Source organism: Bacillus rossius, chromosome 6 (assembly GCF_032445375.1).
Source record: "Bacillus rossius redtenbacheri isolate Brsri chromosome 6, Brsri_v3, whole genome shotgun sequence".
NCBI lineage: Eukaryota > Metazoa > Arthropoda > Insecta > Phasmatodea > Bacillidae > Bacillus > Bacillus rossius.
This window is the reverse complement of record NC_086334.1, coordinates 12,030,460-12,047,419: the sequence shown is the minus strand read 5'-3', so window position 1 is coordinate 12,047,419 and position 16,960 is coordinate 12,030,460. Positions and strand designations below refer to the sequence as shown.

General features: G+C 35.6%; 1 non-coding gene across 1 annotated transcript; it reads left to right on the top strand.

The window, feature by feature from the left end:
- On the top strand, positions 1 to 72 carry Trnap-agg (transfer RNA proline (anticodon AGG)). The gene has a single exon. It is a non-coding gene; the product is annotated as a tRNA-Pro (tRNA).
- Positions 73 to 16,960: the final 16,888 nt, after the last annotated feature.

The following is a 16,960-nucleotide window of genomic DNA, read 5'->3' as shown; positions in this document are numbered from 1 at the left end:
GGCTCGTTGGTCTAGGGGTATGATTCTCGCTTAGGGTGCGAGAGGTCCCGGGTTCAAATCCCGGACGAGCCCAGTAATTTTTTTAAGCAGAGTAAGAGAAAATATTCAAATCTGAAAATTTTTGTCTGTAACCTTCATGTGCAAAATACTTAATCTGATTACTTTTAGCGCAGAGAAGTGGGAAAAATAAAGGAAGTTTCTCGTACATTAAATTTTTAATTGATTAAAATGCGGATTTCTACGCCTTTAACACTACATTAAGTTTAAGGTTAGAGTTTCAAATCAAACGCAAGCGCTTAAAGGGGAATATAACTTCAATAATTGTAAGATACAAGGGACCATTTGCTTTCCGATCGACCTTTCTTGGTACAATTCAAGAAGAAGCCGAGATTCGAACCACAAAACCTCGAAAAAAAAGTGAGGCCCCCAGGACCTTTAACGCATACGGTTACCAAGAATATCCTTATGATTATGTATTAATATTTGTGAAGATCTCTTATTAAGTGTATCACTGTGCCAGTCATTATATAAAAAATAAATGTTAAAACTCCAAGCTATAATAGTTACAAAACGGTTCAAGTTGTAATAATGCACTCTGTCGCGTGAAGTTAAGTTCTTTATTGCTTACGCCAGTATACTACCAAAATGGCCAAAATAAATCAATCCTGGCCAGTTGATTACGTTAACATATATTATTGAACTGTATATTACGAAGAAAGTTACAAACCACGTGGTACCTGTATGGAATACAGGGAAGTATTTTCATCAGAGTTCAAGCTACGTACAGTGGGGGATCCAGGATTTTGGTTTGGGAGGGGCTTGACCCAGCTCAGGCTAGGCTTTATCAAGGCAAACACTAAAACAATAGTGGACCCAGATGCTTTTGGGGGGGGCTTGAGCCCCATAGCCCCCCCTCTGGATCCGCTACTGGCTACGTATCATCTTCTAGACGAATCAGTGTAATTATATGCTAAATATTTATTATCTTTTACTTTAATTTTTGACGTGACAACGTCTAATAAATCGATGAACGCCGGCTGCACGCACAAAAAAGTGTCCTGTAACGCACATTGTTCCGTTACGCTGTGCCCCGTTACGCTCATTGTACGCTTGCGCCGCATCTATCTCTCTTCCACTCGATTGTAACAACCATCGATTTGATTTTTTCGAGGCACATTAAACTTGAAACACTCCCATTCGTTTCTACTTTTCCTATCATCGTCATACCCTTAATAGAATAACACAGATTGGAAGAAGTTAAATAGCAGACATGTATAAAAGTTATAGTTAAAATAATCTCTTCGTTAATGTAATAAACATATTTGAATTAATGAGTGCAAATAAAAGTAAATTTATCAATTAAATTGTAGATTTCATTTCACTCCTTCTTTGTATCCATATAAAATAGTGATAATTCAATAAAAATGATTCAATTTTATTCATAAAAGTATGCAATAATTTCATCAATGTTTTGTTATGACGTCACGTTAAACTATCGTCCGTAAACCAACTTTACAGAAAACCAATTTTTTTTTTGCTAACGATGAAAAACTTTCCTTAGATGAACACGAAGCCGAATATTTTCAGTAATGTTCGGACTCATTCTGTACATACAGCAATTTACTTCACAGTAACATTCTCGGCGAGTATAAATTTTTTTTTTGTTCACAAAATTTAGAAAGCGCGACTTGCGAGAGGAAACAAATGTCGCACGGTGTAGAAACTAGTTTCCGGTGTGCCCGGTGAATGCGCGGGGGGGGGGGGGGGGGGGGAGGACATGGCGTACCCAGAGAGAGAGAGAGCTGGTACCGGCATCTTGTTATTAAACTCGGCCATTATTCTGCATTGGAATTGGTAAGAGCCTCACCCCCTCCCTACACCGCCGCCAGGTTTTTTTTTTTTGAAATACGAGCGGGGACGCAGAGAGGATGCGGAATTATCGACGGGCGCGCGTTTGGGAAGCGATCCATTCTGCGCAATGATGCTTGGATGCTTTCATTGTGCTCCGTATAAGATAAAACAAACGTTATCTTCTCTGCCACCGGCTAGGTTTGATACGGCTTCAAGCGTTCCATTTAATATATATATATTATATATATTAAATGAGCGTACTATACCTTGGCTAGCTTTATCACAACGTAATCTAGCTCATTATCTTTGAAAGATTTGTGCAATGGAAGTGCATGACTTGATGTAAGCTTTTGGACATACGCCATTGCTAAGCACTTTTTCTGTAGAAGAAAACTAAAAAATACCCATAAGACAAACAGCAAATTTTTTTTGCTTAATTTGTGTTTTTCGTCTTTTGGTTATTTTTTAGTTTTCTTCTACAGAAAAAGTGCTTAGCAATGGGGTATGTCCAAAAGCTTACATCAAGTAATCTAGCTCAATATTTTTTTTTTGCCCGGCATGTGAGAGGCAATACTTTATACCACTCTGTTCTGCATGATCAACGTAAGTCTAAAATAACTGCTATTACGATGACACCCAATGCCATTTATTGGTGTGGTGCTACGTACATAGTTAAAACATTTGCTAACTTGACTTACGTAAGTGGCGCACACAATTATAAATTTTTGTTGGTGATGTACAGTAGACTCAACGGAAGCTAAAATCATACAGACTAAAAAAAAAGGAAATATAACAGATACATAGTGGCAAATAAATCTTAAAAGAAGCCACAGTTAGGAAACATAAACTGGTTTGCCGAAATGTCAAAGAAATTAATAAAATATTTAGGAAACGTTTTAGTTAATGCGCAATCATAATTAACATATTTGGGATAACATTAGTGAAACACATGTACACCTTACAAGGCTTCGGACAGTTACGACATTTTCGTAAGTTAATTCCAAGTGCTGAGCAGGTATTTGGTACAATTTTTTAATTCGTAAATTTGTAGATCCCAGACTGTTGTTAATAACTGTTTTAGTTAGTCTAACATTATTTTTTTTTACTTCTAAATACAAAGCACCGTATCTCTACACGTGAATTTGTAATATATCCTCTCAAAATATTTCTGGTACTGATATACAGGAAATAAATCTCGTTTTGTGTGGTATTAATATAATTATTTAGCTTTAAAATACAGATAATTACCAATAATTACACAATAAAATGCTGAAAATTACGGGGTAGATGAAAGGTTAACAGTATATCACCGTTGACACACGCTAAGGTGCTCCATAAAGAACCAGGTTCTTGACCCCGAGTAAAAAAAAAAACACCTTATTTTGTACTTTTATTAGGATGGTTCTGGTTGGGAACTTAAATGGCCAAAGTCATCACTTGTAAAATTGCAAGGAAAAGCTTTGTACCGTTTGCGATTTCACAAATATCTCTGCCCTGCAGTTTTGCGAGTGATGCGGTTGGGAAATGAGTCTCCAACGATTTTTCTTGTGAAAAGAACAGTGTGAAGAAAGAAGTGGAAGGGGGAAAGGAGGGGGAGAAATGTGCCGTCATTGCTACCCGCTGCCGGGATTTTTTCACACACCGGAAATATTTGAACAATTTCTCGCCCCCCCTCCTCTCCCCCTACCATCGCGCGGAGCCATGGTGGGGCCTCGCTATCGGGAATCGATGCTTTTTGTTTTCCCGGGCCATCAGCACCCCCCCCCCCCCCCCTTTCTCGCTCTCTATCACTCGCTCGCCTCGCTGCGGGGGTGTGTTTGACGCGTGGTTGTTTGCGTGACGTCACGGAGGGTAAGGTGAAGGAGGGGGGGATAGGGCTCGGAGGGGGGGGGGGGTGTGAAGCACTCTCTCCTAGAGACGACGTGCCCCTTTTGACGGCGCGCCGTCGCGGCGCTTGTCGGCTCGAAGCAGAGCGCGGGCTCGCCCATCGGGGGATATGTTTGCAGTTCGTGACGACGGCAAGATTTGCTCTTACCGCAACCCCCTTCCCCCCCCCCAACCATCTCTGAAAAAAACGCGCCTTAGATTCAGAAATTTCCCGTCGGTGAGTTAAGGCCATCGATTATTTCGGATCGCTGAAGCAGGGTCATTCAAATACAAACAGGAATAGGTATTTTTATACTGATTTAATGGTGATTTACCAAAGTACAAATGAAGCGCCTCAATTGTTACATAGTTTTCTTCAACAGAAATGCCTTTTTTTTTTCCTCCGTAGGATAGGAAATACTTAGATCCCTTCATGAAAAAACTTAAAATTTAAATTTAAAAAAAATCCAACACGAAAAAACTCTAAAAAGTAAATGTATATTGTCAGTTTAAGTTTAATTCACGTAGTAATATTTTGATCGGGGTCTGCTAAATGAAAAACACCTCTCTGTTTGCATCGGGGGATAATGAATTATCTAACAACACTGTTCTTCAAGTTAATGGCTACTCAAAATCATAAATTAAGAAAGCCATGGCGCTACCTTAAGAGAAGAAGAATGAATCAGCATCTTCCTAACAAAGTTTCATTCCTTACGTAAAATGAATTTCAGACGAAGTGCATGCAGTTCTCAAACCTGTGAACAAGGTTGAGGGATCCCTGACATCAGTGAAATATTAAACTCCAGCCGAATATCTAGCCGGTGTGTACAAGATTCCATGTGCATGTGGTAAATTATATAAATGACAAATTGACAGGTGAATAATCACAAGGGTTTAAGAACACATTAGCGACTATAAACATGAAAACCTACGATCAGCAATAGCAGAACACTGTTTGGAAACCAGGCACAGCATCGAGTTGGATCAGACCTGTGGAAGTTGCTCACAACCCTTCATTAACCAGAAAATAGCTGATGACCTTCAACCGGCTGTACAGATGTTATTGAATTATAGCTAAGAACACTCTCGATCAAGTCACCTTACAAAAAAAAATCAAAATTGGTTCATTCGTGTGGGAGCTACGATGCGGGTCGTTACCACAACGCCGAAATACCATAACGCCGAATGTCAAAATTGACCACAACGCTGACAGCTAGAAAACTGCTGTGTACCACAACGCCGAAATAACAACTGAATGAATATGTGTGTGTTTCTTAAATGTACCTTAACACCGAAATACCACAATCAAACCTAACCTAACCTAACCTAACTTAACCTAACCTAACCTAACTTAACCTAACCTAACCTAACCTAACTTAACCTAGCCTATCCTATCCTAGCCTAACCTAACCTAACCTAGCCTAGCCTAGCCTAACCTAACCTAGCCTAACCTAACCTAGCCTAACCTAACCTAGCCTAACCTAACCTAACCTAGTCTAACCTAACCTAGTCTAACCTAACCTAGTCCAACCTAACCTAGTCTAACCTAACCTAGTCTAACCTAACCTAGTCTAACTTAACCTAACCTTTGTGGCAGTCCTGCAATGACATTTTTCGGCGTTAATGTATTTCGGCGTTGTGGTACACAGCAGTTTTCTAGCTGTCGGCTTTGTGGTCAATTTGGCATTTCGGCGTTGTGGTATTTCGGCGTTGTGGTGCGTCCCCCTACGATGCCACAGACAGATACACATATACACACGTTAAAATTATAACACCCCTCTGTTTGCATCGGGGGTTGAAAAAAGGAAGTGATGATTTCTCCAGTAGCCAACTGCGCATGTACTGTTCACCTAATGCCTCATTCAGTGGACCAAACATACAGTGGTCACGTGAGGACAAATCTGGTTTGTATGTGCGGGTGTTCAAAAGGTTGCCGGACGCCGTTTATGGGTTTTGATGTACCACTTCATCACGACCATTGAAAACTTCTAGGCCCAATCGAACACTTGGGTTTTTCTCAGAGTGGCATCACCAAACTACGCTTTATGTTTAAATGATCCTCGTAGCTTTGGCACTTGACATTTAAAAACCACGTGGTAGCAGTAGAAGGATAATATTGAAGGGGGGGGGGGGGGAAACACAAATTTTCATCCTACCATCGTTAATCGCATTGCGCATTTGCAAAAATAAAAGTCCCTAATCTTCTATAATATCAGGTATTTATTGCTGTAAAAGTATGTGACACACACCCCACCCTTTTTTTAAATATAACAAACTCAACACGATATTCTAAAGCCAAAACAACAATTTTTTTTCCAGGAAGCACCATAAATGTCCACAATTTAATCTAAATGATATATAGTTATTTAGCACTATACATGTATTGGTGTTTTATCGTTTTGTCATAAGAAGCAAGTTAAAATGACTTATAAAATAAGATTTTAAACAGGGATAACCTTCAGAAGAATGAAATTTGCGTTCTAAAAACTACATGATTAATAACGTCATTGAAAAAAAATACGTAGAACTACGCTTCATAAAAAAAATTTGTTTTCATTGATTTCCCTAAATATTAGCTTTATGGTAACCACAATACACAATATCTGAACAAATACACGCCAATATGTAAAATTATTTTTATTGATGTACTGCTACCTCAAGTCATTTTTACTTTAAGGCCCCTCGGAACCAAGTACGCGAAAAAAATATTCATTGTATTTTACCTTTTATTTTGATTACTCCAACGTTAAATTTGGAATAAATATTTTTCATAGCATTTTTTTTAATTTTAAATATCCTTAGTACAGTTTATAGTTTGAAGTATGATTAACAATTATTAGCTACTATTTGTTTTAAGCTGGATGTTTCGAATTTTTTTTCAGATATGAATTTGTTAAGCGCTTATAGCTGCGACAAATTATGTAGACTAACGCAATATATTACGTTAGCATAATATAGATATACAAAAATTTTATTCATAGTCATGTTTTGAGAAAAGATTTTTTTTAAATAAATAAAAATAAAAATATTATTACACCTAAACATAAGTTTTTTGTTTCACTTTAATTTTTTAAAAAATAGAGTTTTTTTATGAATTACATAATCTAGAAATACTAATAATAACTTGCAAACATAGGTATATTATTGCCAAAACGTTATCACAAAAAACAATGGAATGCGGAGTCGTTAAGTATGATTGGGGGCGGGGTGCATTTATGGCACTATCATACTTCCTTTCTAGAGAATAATGAGGGAAAACTAAAAAAATTTTTTTCAATGATAGGTACAAAAAAAATAGCATTCGCAATTTCAGTATCTATGACAATCTCGATGAATCAAAGTTAATGGAGATCGACTGAGGGTAAATCGCCGCGACTCCGTAATCGACCGCCTGGAAGAGAGAGGAGAGTAAACGGAAATAAAAAAAGTACCTATCAGTAAATGACTTCCTCCGTCAGCAGTCAGAGCGGAAGTGAGCCGGAGGAAGGGAAGATGGCTTTACTCCGCTGACTGACAAAAAAAAATAGTGCGTGGAGTTCCTCCGCGCGGAAGAAGTGAAACTTCGTAATGTGGAAATGAAAATAGGAAGGGGTAGAAATTGATTTTTAGTGAAATCATATTGTATGAAATCAAACTAAAAAAAAAAAAAAAAAAAAAAAAAGTAAATGAAATAATGAATATTATAAATTAAAATAGAACAATAAGTACGTATTTCAGCTAATTTCACGACGCTCACACTGTTTACTTCACTGTCACAGCAAGAATACCACGCGCATGTGCTTGGAATATTGGACGCTACTCGTTGCTAACGCTCGCGCTGGCCTGTAACAGGTACAGATACTACACGCATGCGTTTGAGTGCCACGCATTCACTCTCGCTCTGTCACTTTCTATTCCCCCTCCCCAGGAGCGTTGAACGTTTAACGCAACAGTGCTTTCATACCCCCTCCATGGTAGCGTTAAACGTTTAACGCAACCTTGTTGGAAGTCCCATTAGAAGTTTCACTTCAAAAAAATCTCAAAGTTGTCACTGTTACATTTTTGTTTCTCGTGACGTTCTTTCCTTCGTAAGCCTCTAACCGCCAGAACTTGTGAACGTGTTCAAATGAATTATTATTTTTTTTTTATATTTGAAGAATATGATTCATTTTATTCACGTCATGAAACCACAAAATAAAACTTACATAGTAGAACACTCAGACTACGTTTGCAATAGCTGTTCTAAAAAAACTATGATATTTAAGGCCTCGTTCGCCTCGAATGTAATGCCACATTCAACTTTTTTTTTGTAATATTCATGAAAAGAGCTAATTCAGATCCAAACGATAGGAACCTTATGCATTTTTCACAGACTTAAGGACCAAGGATGGGATATATTTTAAACTCTTGTGTGGAATACAATTCGTGATAATCAATGGAAAGTAATTATAAACATAAAGGGTATTTACAGTATTTGACCTTGATATGCCGGAGAAGTGTAGTTTACGTTATTGTTTACACTAACACTATAATTTACCATTGTTAAAGGTGTGCTTAGAATAATTAAATCATTTCACGTTATTACAAATAACTACCATTATTTAAGGATATTTCAAAATTCGCACCTGCATTTTTAAATAATGAATACATATGTCAATTTATTATTAAACGTATTATGTGATACAAATTCTTAATCAAATAAACTGACCGTCTTTTCACCCCTTTTGCGACCGAATATGGTTAAGAAAAATTTGATTGGAAGTTTTTGTATGTTTATTATTGTTGACGAATATATCTTTTCTTTAGCTTGATTAATTTTAGAGATATAATTAATTATCTTAAAACCATATTTACTTTCTTCGACCTCTTATGGGTGAAATTCTGTAATTATATATCCAGATTTACGTTAACCACAGTCTTTTCTAATTTAAAAAAGTTCATAAAAATCCATAAAGTAGTTTTCGTTTGATGCTTAAACAAACAGACAGTCAAATATTTTTTAAAAATATATATATTTTAGTTCTCAATAATGTAAATAGCCATTTACAATATTATTTTCATCATTTCATCCACTGTACGTACATTTTCCTTCAAACAGTTTTATTATTAGTATTAGTTTTTTGAGTATATATTGATGATGAACTAAAGAATAAATGTTTTAGCTCTATTTGACAATTTCCGTGTATGTTTTTCTTTAATTAAACATTTATGTATTATGATTTCATGCAAAATTAATTTAAAAATTAATGACTGCATTTTTAACTATGCACTCGAATGTTATCTCTGTAAACTAGGCAAATTAGCGTGTCTACATGTAATGAGTAAAAATATATCGGTTCGAACCTTATGTGAACTATTTTCTTAAGAAATTTTCGTTTATGATAAAAAAAATTGACGTGACATCGTCTAATAAATCGATGAACGCTGGCTGCACGCACGAAAAAGTGTCCTGTAACGCACATTGTCCCGTTACGTTGTGTCCCGTTACGCTCATTGTACGCTTGCGCCGCATCTATCTCTCTTCCACTCGATTGTAACAACCATCTATTTGACTTTTTCGAGGCACATTAAACTTGAAACACTCCCATTAGTTTCTTACTTTTCCTATCATCGTCCTATCCTTAACAGAATAACACATATTGGAAAAAGTTAAATAGCAAATATGTATAAAAGTTATAGTTAAAATAATCTCTTCGTTAAATTAATAAACATATTTGAATTAATGAGTGCAAATAAAAGTAAATGTATCAATTAGATTGTAGATTTAATTTCACTCCTTCTTTGTATCCATATAAAATAGTGATAACTCAATAAAAATGATTCAATTTTATTCATAAAAGTATGCAATAATTTCATCAATGTTTTGTTATGACGTCACGTTAAACTATCGTCCGTAAACCGACTTTACAGACAACCAATTTATTTTTTCGTATCTACTGCATTGAAAATATTTTTTGTTAATCTTCGGTAAACTGAATTGAGAAAGATCCGGGTGGCTTTATGTAGAATATCTCGATGCCACAGACGTTAGCTGGCATCGAGCCGCGCCGCATGCAAATGATTCTTCAGGGTTTTTTTTTAGCGGCAACACCGTATCTCTCCACGGCTAGATATGCTAATGAATGGCGAGAGATCAGCGACATAAGGCGGCACTGTTTATTGCCGCAGTGCCAGGAGAATTCTCCCACTTACCGCTGATTCAGAAAAATAGTAATAGCACCACGACTAAGTTAATGCATCAAGATTTGAGCGAACTTACTTACGGTGAATTTATCTCCTTGCATTGATTTTTTCATCCTCCATGTTTGTTTACAACGGAACTTTCAAAACGTCGTGGATGGATTTAAAAAAAATGTAACGTTAAAGAATCCTTTCAACACTGGGATTTATGAAAACACTTAGGTGAAGTAAAATTCTGGCCAACATGTGGTAGCGGTAGAAGAATAATAGTGAAGCGGAGAAAAAACATAAATTTTCATCCTACCATCGTTCATCATATTGCGCATTTGCAAAAAATATCCCTAATCTTCTTAAATGTCAGGCATTTAAAGCTGTAAAAATATGTTTCCTTTTTTTTAGAAATATAAAAAACTCAAATAGATTTTTTTAAAGCCAGCACAATTTTTTTTGGAAGCTCAATAAATGGCCACAATAAAATCTATATAATATATAGTTATTTAGCACTATGCATGTAATAGTGATTTTATCGTTTTTTTAATAAGAAGCAAGTTAAAATGACATAAAATAAGATTTTAAAATCAAAAATTTTACTTTTCCTGATATTTTAAGAGTGAAACTTAAGTTTAAATCAGTTTTCATAATAATATGTAATAATGGTAAAAATAAGAGAAAGTTGGTAATATTAAAATACTTCTTTTAAGTGTATAAATTTACTCTGTACTTCAGAAAAAAATTCCGTTTGCTTGTATTTTAACAAAAACTATATATATATAAGTTATGATATATATAATATAATAAGAAAAAAGCATACGCACGAGGCGAATAATATAGCACTAATGAATAATGTAATTTTAAAAAAATTGTCTAAGGAACATGGACAATTTTTTTTATTTAAATTTGAAATAAATTGTGCTAGTCAATAACTACTGGAGTGTAGAGACTGTACTTTTCCCTGTTTTAAGGATGTGTTTAATTAATGTTACGCTTGTGGCGTCCTGTGAATTTAATTCACTTAAGTGTGTACTAAAGCCAACTATAACCCCATTGCCTTGTATTGCTGGTCGATGTAGGCCAATCACGTCGACCTCTGCACTGCCAATCACGCACGGGTCTGTCTAATGCTGTACCGGACCATTAGGAGTAATGCTTGTCGCCGCACCCTCCCAGTCACGTGATCAACACAGACACGTACGTGCATGGAGTATCCAACCAGCTATTACACACAGTCAGTTTCTTGTGTGGACCATCACACAATCGATGTCTGACCCGGATGTACTTACGGAAATCGAAACAAGTGTCAGCCTATTTTGTACGCCTGCGTTTCTGGGCACGGTGATTAATTACATCGTTGCCATCCCTGTTTGCAATAAAATTTTCTTCAATATTTTTTTTTAGGACCCACGTACATTACTGACTTCATAAACTCATAAACGATAGCTAATATTGTCTGCAGATTATTGACAGAGTACTTTCATTGCGTAGTTATCAAAGGAAGACTGACTACCTACCTATTTAGTCATTACCATGGTGCGATTTCTCGAAAATGTCTACCTAATTTTTTTTAATGGTTTCTAAACCCCAAAACCACTGTTAATCCAAAATTATATATATATAAATTTTTATGGGCACGACTTCTGTTTTTTTCTCTCCACAAATTACTTCCAGACTGATATACCTATTATATACAGAGATGGGAAATCTCCGTCGAGTTCAAAAATGAGCAAAATCGGAACAAGGGAGTGAAAATTATATAATATGACATTTACTGCAACAGTTTGAAATTATTATACCACTTTAGAGTGGTACCTAAAAAGTTGCCCGAAGGGATTTTTGATGACACCAAATATTATCTCAAGGGGTGAAAAAAAAAGTAAGGGTTGAAGGTTAAAAAATTTCATAACTCACTCAGGAAGGAGATAATAAAATCTGTTCATAGCTATTGTAAATCTGCTAAAAACTCATCTCGTATTTAATTTTTAATACGACTAAATCTTAGTGCAGAGAGGTGAGATTTGGTTTGAATTTATTTTGAACCACTTTTTTTACAACATACAGAAAAAAACCTCGAAATCTACCTATTCTTTAAGTCCGAGTTTGATCTGAGCTAATTGTTTTTAAGCCTCTGTACATAACCGTATAATATGAACAACTACTTTAATTTCTAATTTCAATATTATTAGTAATAAAAATGTTTATACTACACATAAAATAACTATTGTGCCAAATAATGAGTTTCAATATAGATAAGGTGTTATAGAATTTTATTACTAAGTAAATTTAATATAAATTTATTTAAATATTTTGAGTTCTTTTGCAAATTAAAGGGTGTTCTAATATATAAAGAAGAAATGACAATAACAATTTCGTCTAGTTCCTCACATTTTTATTTTTATATAATTGTATAGGTACGTATATGTTTAATAAAATACTGTAAGGGCACTACTATTTTATTCATAATTTAATTTTTTTACTCCGCGAATTTTTATGATGCAATGAAGGCTTGGAAGAATTTTAAAAAAAAAATATCTTATAATTTTATTTCTTCTGTTTAGGTTTCATCGACAATGAAAATCGGGAGTACTGGAAATATGTCTTTTTTGGAAACTATTACTAGGAATGATTATTATGCACATAAAAATAGTTTAGAGAAGGAGCGATAACATTTATTTTTAGTGAGACTATCAGGAATATGTCAAAACTAATTTTAAAATAATTTTCCTAGCCCAACTTCTTATTATATGACAGAAACGAAATAAACCTGTGATATAGAGACTCAGAATTGATAAAGCTCTTGTATATTTTTATACCTTATAAAAACTTTTAAACTGCATCTTATACGTACGTGTTATTTAATTTTTAGTTTGAATCCATGCAGAATAATTTCCATCAAATATATTGCTATTGGAGGTGATTCCATAAAGCAAAGCGAAATAAATTTTCATGTTGTGTTTACTCCTTTTATAAGTTAAGATAACACTTTTCTTGTCATTTAACTTTGAAAAGTGAATGAAATTGAAAATTTAAAAAGCTTGTTACACAGTACTCAATCAAAACGTGTTTAGAAGAGAAACTGTGCAGCCCTCTGATTTTGTAGAACACGATGATGCAAAAAAAAGTTCGAAACTGCAAAAAGCTCCAAGATTTATATTACTACATGTAAAAAAAAAAAACTTTATGGTGTTTTATTACTGTCTTCTTTTTTTTTTTCGTTGACGAAAATGTGTTTAACTTTCGAGATGTAAGGAATGAAGAAGTTTTTTTCCTTCCTCCGCAACTAAAACTTATGCTCCAGAAATGAGGGTGTGTGCGACCCTAAAGTAGGAATTTCACTAGATGTCACCTGAACCCATGAAATACAACCACTCTCATGATTACATAAGGAAAAAAAAAATCGAAAGTTTAAATTGAAAAATAGATTTAAATAATTTAAAAATCGATAACATAGGGGAAAATAACTGACTATTTAAATTCAGAGAAATACGTGTTTTCCATTGTAAAGCATTTAAATACGTTAATCTGAAAACAAAATTCGGCCCTTAGAGTTTTCTTAAATGCTTTTCGTAAACAGGCCGTACTCGGATTAATTAATTAATTTATTTATTTATTTATCGTATTAATTGGTGACGAAGGTAAGGCGGTACGCCTTTTCTTACACTTAACCACTTTTCTGCAATTACAGCAAATAGTGGAATATTAAAAATTAAGCATGATATAAGCAGATGTTGACTAAATATTGAGAGAACAAATTAAAATTTTTAACTTAATGCTCAAATATTAACTATTACAAAAGATTCAACCATAACTAATTTAAAGTAATTAAAAATTAAGCATAGACATACATAAAAAAAAAGTAATTAAACATACAGCAAATAGTATATCAATTCGCGTAGTTTGAGATCACGTTGTTTTTTTCCTGAAGCTCTGCACACCACGCGTGTGTGTGTGTGTGTACCTGGGTAAGGAGGCGGGGAGGGGGTTTCTTAAGGGTCGCCCTCCCAAGCGTTCCGTTACCTCCTCGCACGGGGTGCGCCGGTGCGCGACGGCGCAGAGTTTTCCTTCCCCGAGCGACCCGCCTCGCTCGTCCGCGAGTATTTATGTGTGGCCGGCGGACTCTTCTCCGAGGAGTTTCCGAGGCGGTGATTTAGGGGCTAACCACCCTTCCTTTAAACCGCCCGCCGATCCGACCAACTCTTTCCCTCCTCCGGCCCTGAGCGCGGCGCGCCGCCTAAACCGCATCGCAGCCATTCATCCCTCCGTCGAAGTCCGCGCGGGCTTGTGTGTGGGTGCGGGGGTGGGGTGAACTCCGATTGAAAAGGACCTCTTCAGCCCCTTAAAGGCGGGGACAGCCCGTGGTCCTGGAACTAGCGCACATCCTTCACCTGGCGACCCGGAAGCGCAGGACGCAGATTTATAGCTCAGCGAACGCTCAAAGACCGTTAACTCGTAATCGGGGTTTGTCAGTTGACGCACTCTCGTAAGTCAAAAAAAAAAAAATTGGTTGTCTGTAAAGTCGGTTTACGGACGATAGTTTAACGTGACAACGTCATAAAAAAAAACATTGATGAAATTATTGCATACTTTTATGAATAATATTGAATCATTTTTATTGAATTATCACTATTGTGTATGGATACAAAGAAGGAGTGAAATGAAATCTACAATTTAATTGATACATTTACTTTTATTTGCACTCATTAATTCAAATATGTTTACTACTTTAACGAAGAGATTATTTTAACTATAACTTTTATACATGTTTGCAATTTAACTTCTTCCAATATGTGTTATTCTGTTAAGGATAGGACGATGATAGGTAGAGACCGGAAAAATTCGCGGATTCATTTCGTGATATGCTGAAATTCAAACATGTGTACAATTCTGCTGGTTCTGCTATTGGCTCGCAGTTTAACTGGAGCTCTCTGGGCCAATGAGAGACTATCGACCAAAGTAGCGTCGAATCACAAGCTACCCAGTGGAGACGCCTCACAATTTAGTACCCAATGAACACGCGTGTTTACTTGAGAATTGCAGAGGATAATTGAGGCTATCCTAGAGGTCATTGAATCCGCGAATTTTTCCGGTCCCTAATGATAGGAAAAGTAATAAACGAATGGGAGTGTTTCAAGTTTAATGTGCCTCGAAAAAGTCAAATCGATGGTTTTTCCAATCGAATGGAAGAGAGATAGATGCGACGCAAGCGTACAATGAGCGTAACGAGACACAGCGTAACGGGACTATGTGCGTAACGGGACACTTTTTCGTGCGTGCAGTCGGCGTCAAAAATTACAGTAACGTTAAAATTTTTGGTAAAACCATAATTTTGTCGCTGAGGGATGATAATTTTTCTTTACATTATATGTTAGTTATAAATAAAACGATAATTATTGATAAAAAAGGTTTAGTTTCAAATAAAATGCCAATAACCTACAATATTGGTGGTTACTTACACACTTTAAACATAATCCAGGTTTGTTGTGATTCCATGATTATATGAAGTTCGAGGATTTTTTCTAAAATTTAAAAACTAGATGGTGTACAAAAATTCACGCAGTTTGTGTTATAATAAATCTGCCACCCATTTAAAACGCCTGATTTGCGATACCTCAAAACGCGTGTAATTTACTGCTAAATTTTATGTTGGCAATACGACGTTTTTTTATTATTTAAACTCACGGAATTGAGCCCAACCACGATGTTTTTGATAAGTAACTGGTAATATTTTCTTGTTATGTATTTGTACCACTATTTTTGCATGCCATGAAGTTAGACCACAAATTAGGCTGGAAATGGAATGAGAGTGACAATATTTCGGAAACATTTTATTATCCAATCAGGTGCAAAGGAAAACTTGTACCTTTTTTTCATTCCAGTTTTATGAGCTTTTCTCACGTAGAAATAACGAATAGGCCAACTTGATAAGCACGAAATGACAGCTGCAGAATGAAACAACGTGGAAGTACTTTTTTAAAAATGAATTTATACTACAGTTGTGGACAAATATAAACGTATTTCTATTAATAATTAATAGCAAATGTTATTCATCTGCAACAGTGGGATATTTGTTTCAGAAAACGTACAATAAAAGAGTTAACGTACAAATGTTAAAAAATATATATTGTAAAATTAAATATCCTTTATGGTTTGGTTCAAGAGTTATGTTGTTATTGACACCACACCACTTCTTCCCAAATATTCCCAAGAAGGGTGTTTTGCTAAAGAGCATCATTGAAAGAACACCGTCTTGGATGTTTTTACTCTTTTCCTGCGACTTATTCCCGTGGGCGTAGTCTACATGAAAATATCCCTTTTATTTCGACGTCCATGCCAATCATTCCATCTGGCAGTTCCTCCAGACAGTTTGAGAGATGAGTCTTCCACTCGGCTCGACTGTGATGCATGGGCGTGTGCTATTTGTCAGGTCGCCTCGCCACAGCCACTCTTCGACTCGACTTACCGCCGGGGCTGGTTTTCGCGAAACTCAAACCGATGATGGATCGGCAGAACTCGCTCTTTCTTAAAAAAAATTTTTGTCGTTCAACGTGTCGTTCAAAATACCGTTCAAGAAATATTGAGGGTTATATGTAAAGTTTTGAAGCTCCGATATTTACTATATATATTTTTATTATTCCTAAACCGTTGAATATTTTTATACGAAGAAAGAATTATATTACTTTTATTTAATTCAGCTTGTTTATTAAGCAGAAATTTTATTCACGTAATGGTCTTTATAATACTGGATGGACCGTGTCCTTACAGTACAAAATTTCCCTTCCCCCCCCCCCCTCCATCACCCCCAGATTTTCTTTCTTGTGTCGTAAGTTTTTATGATTTTCCGTGGTATTACTTTTGTTTCGATACAAGTTGTAATTTGTTTCAATAATTACTTTCAGCTTAGATATAACTGAAGTGTTTTTTTTTTGTTTATAACTTCCCAAAACGAGAAATTAAGTTTTATCCGTGCTTAGTTTGGGTTTAATATTGCACCATTCGGTAATGCAAAAATATATGATGAAATGTTCGTTTTGAAAGAAATTCCCACTTCGATTACGTTTTAGACACTGGAAAAAAAGAAAATACAACGCCG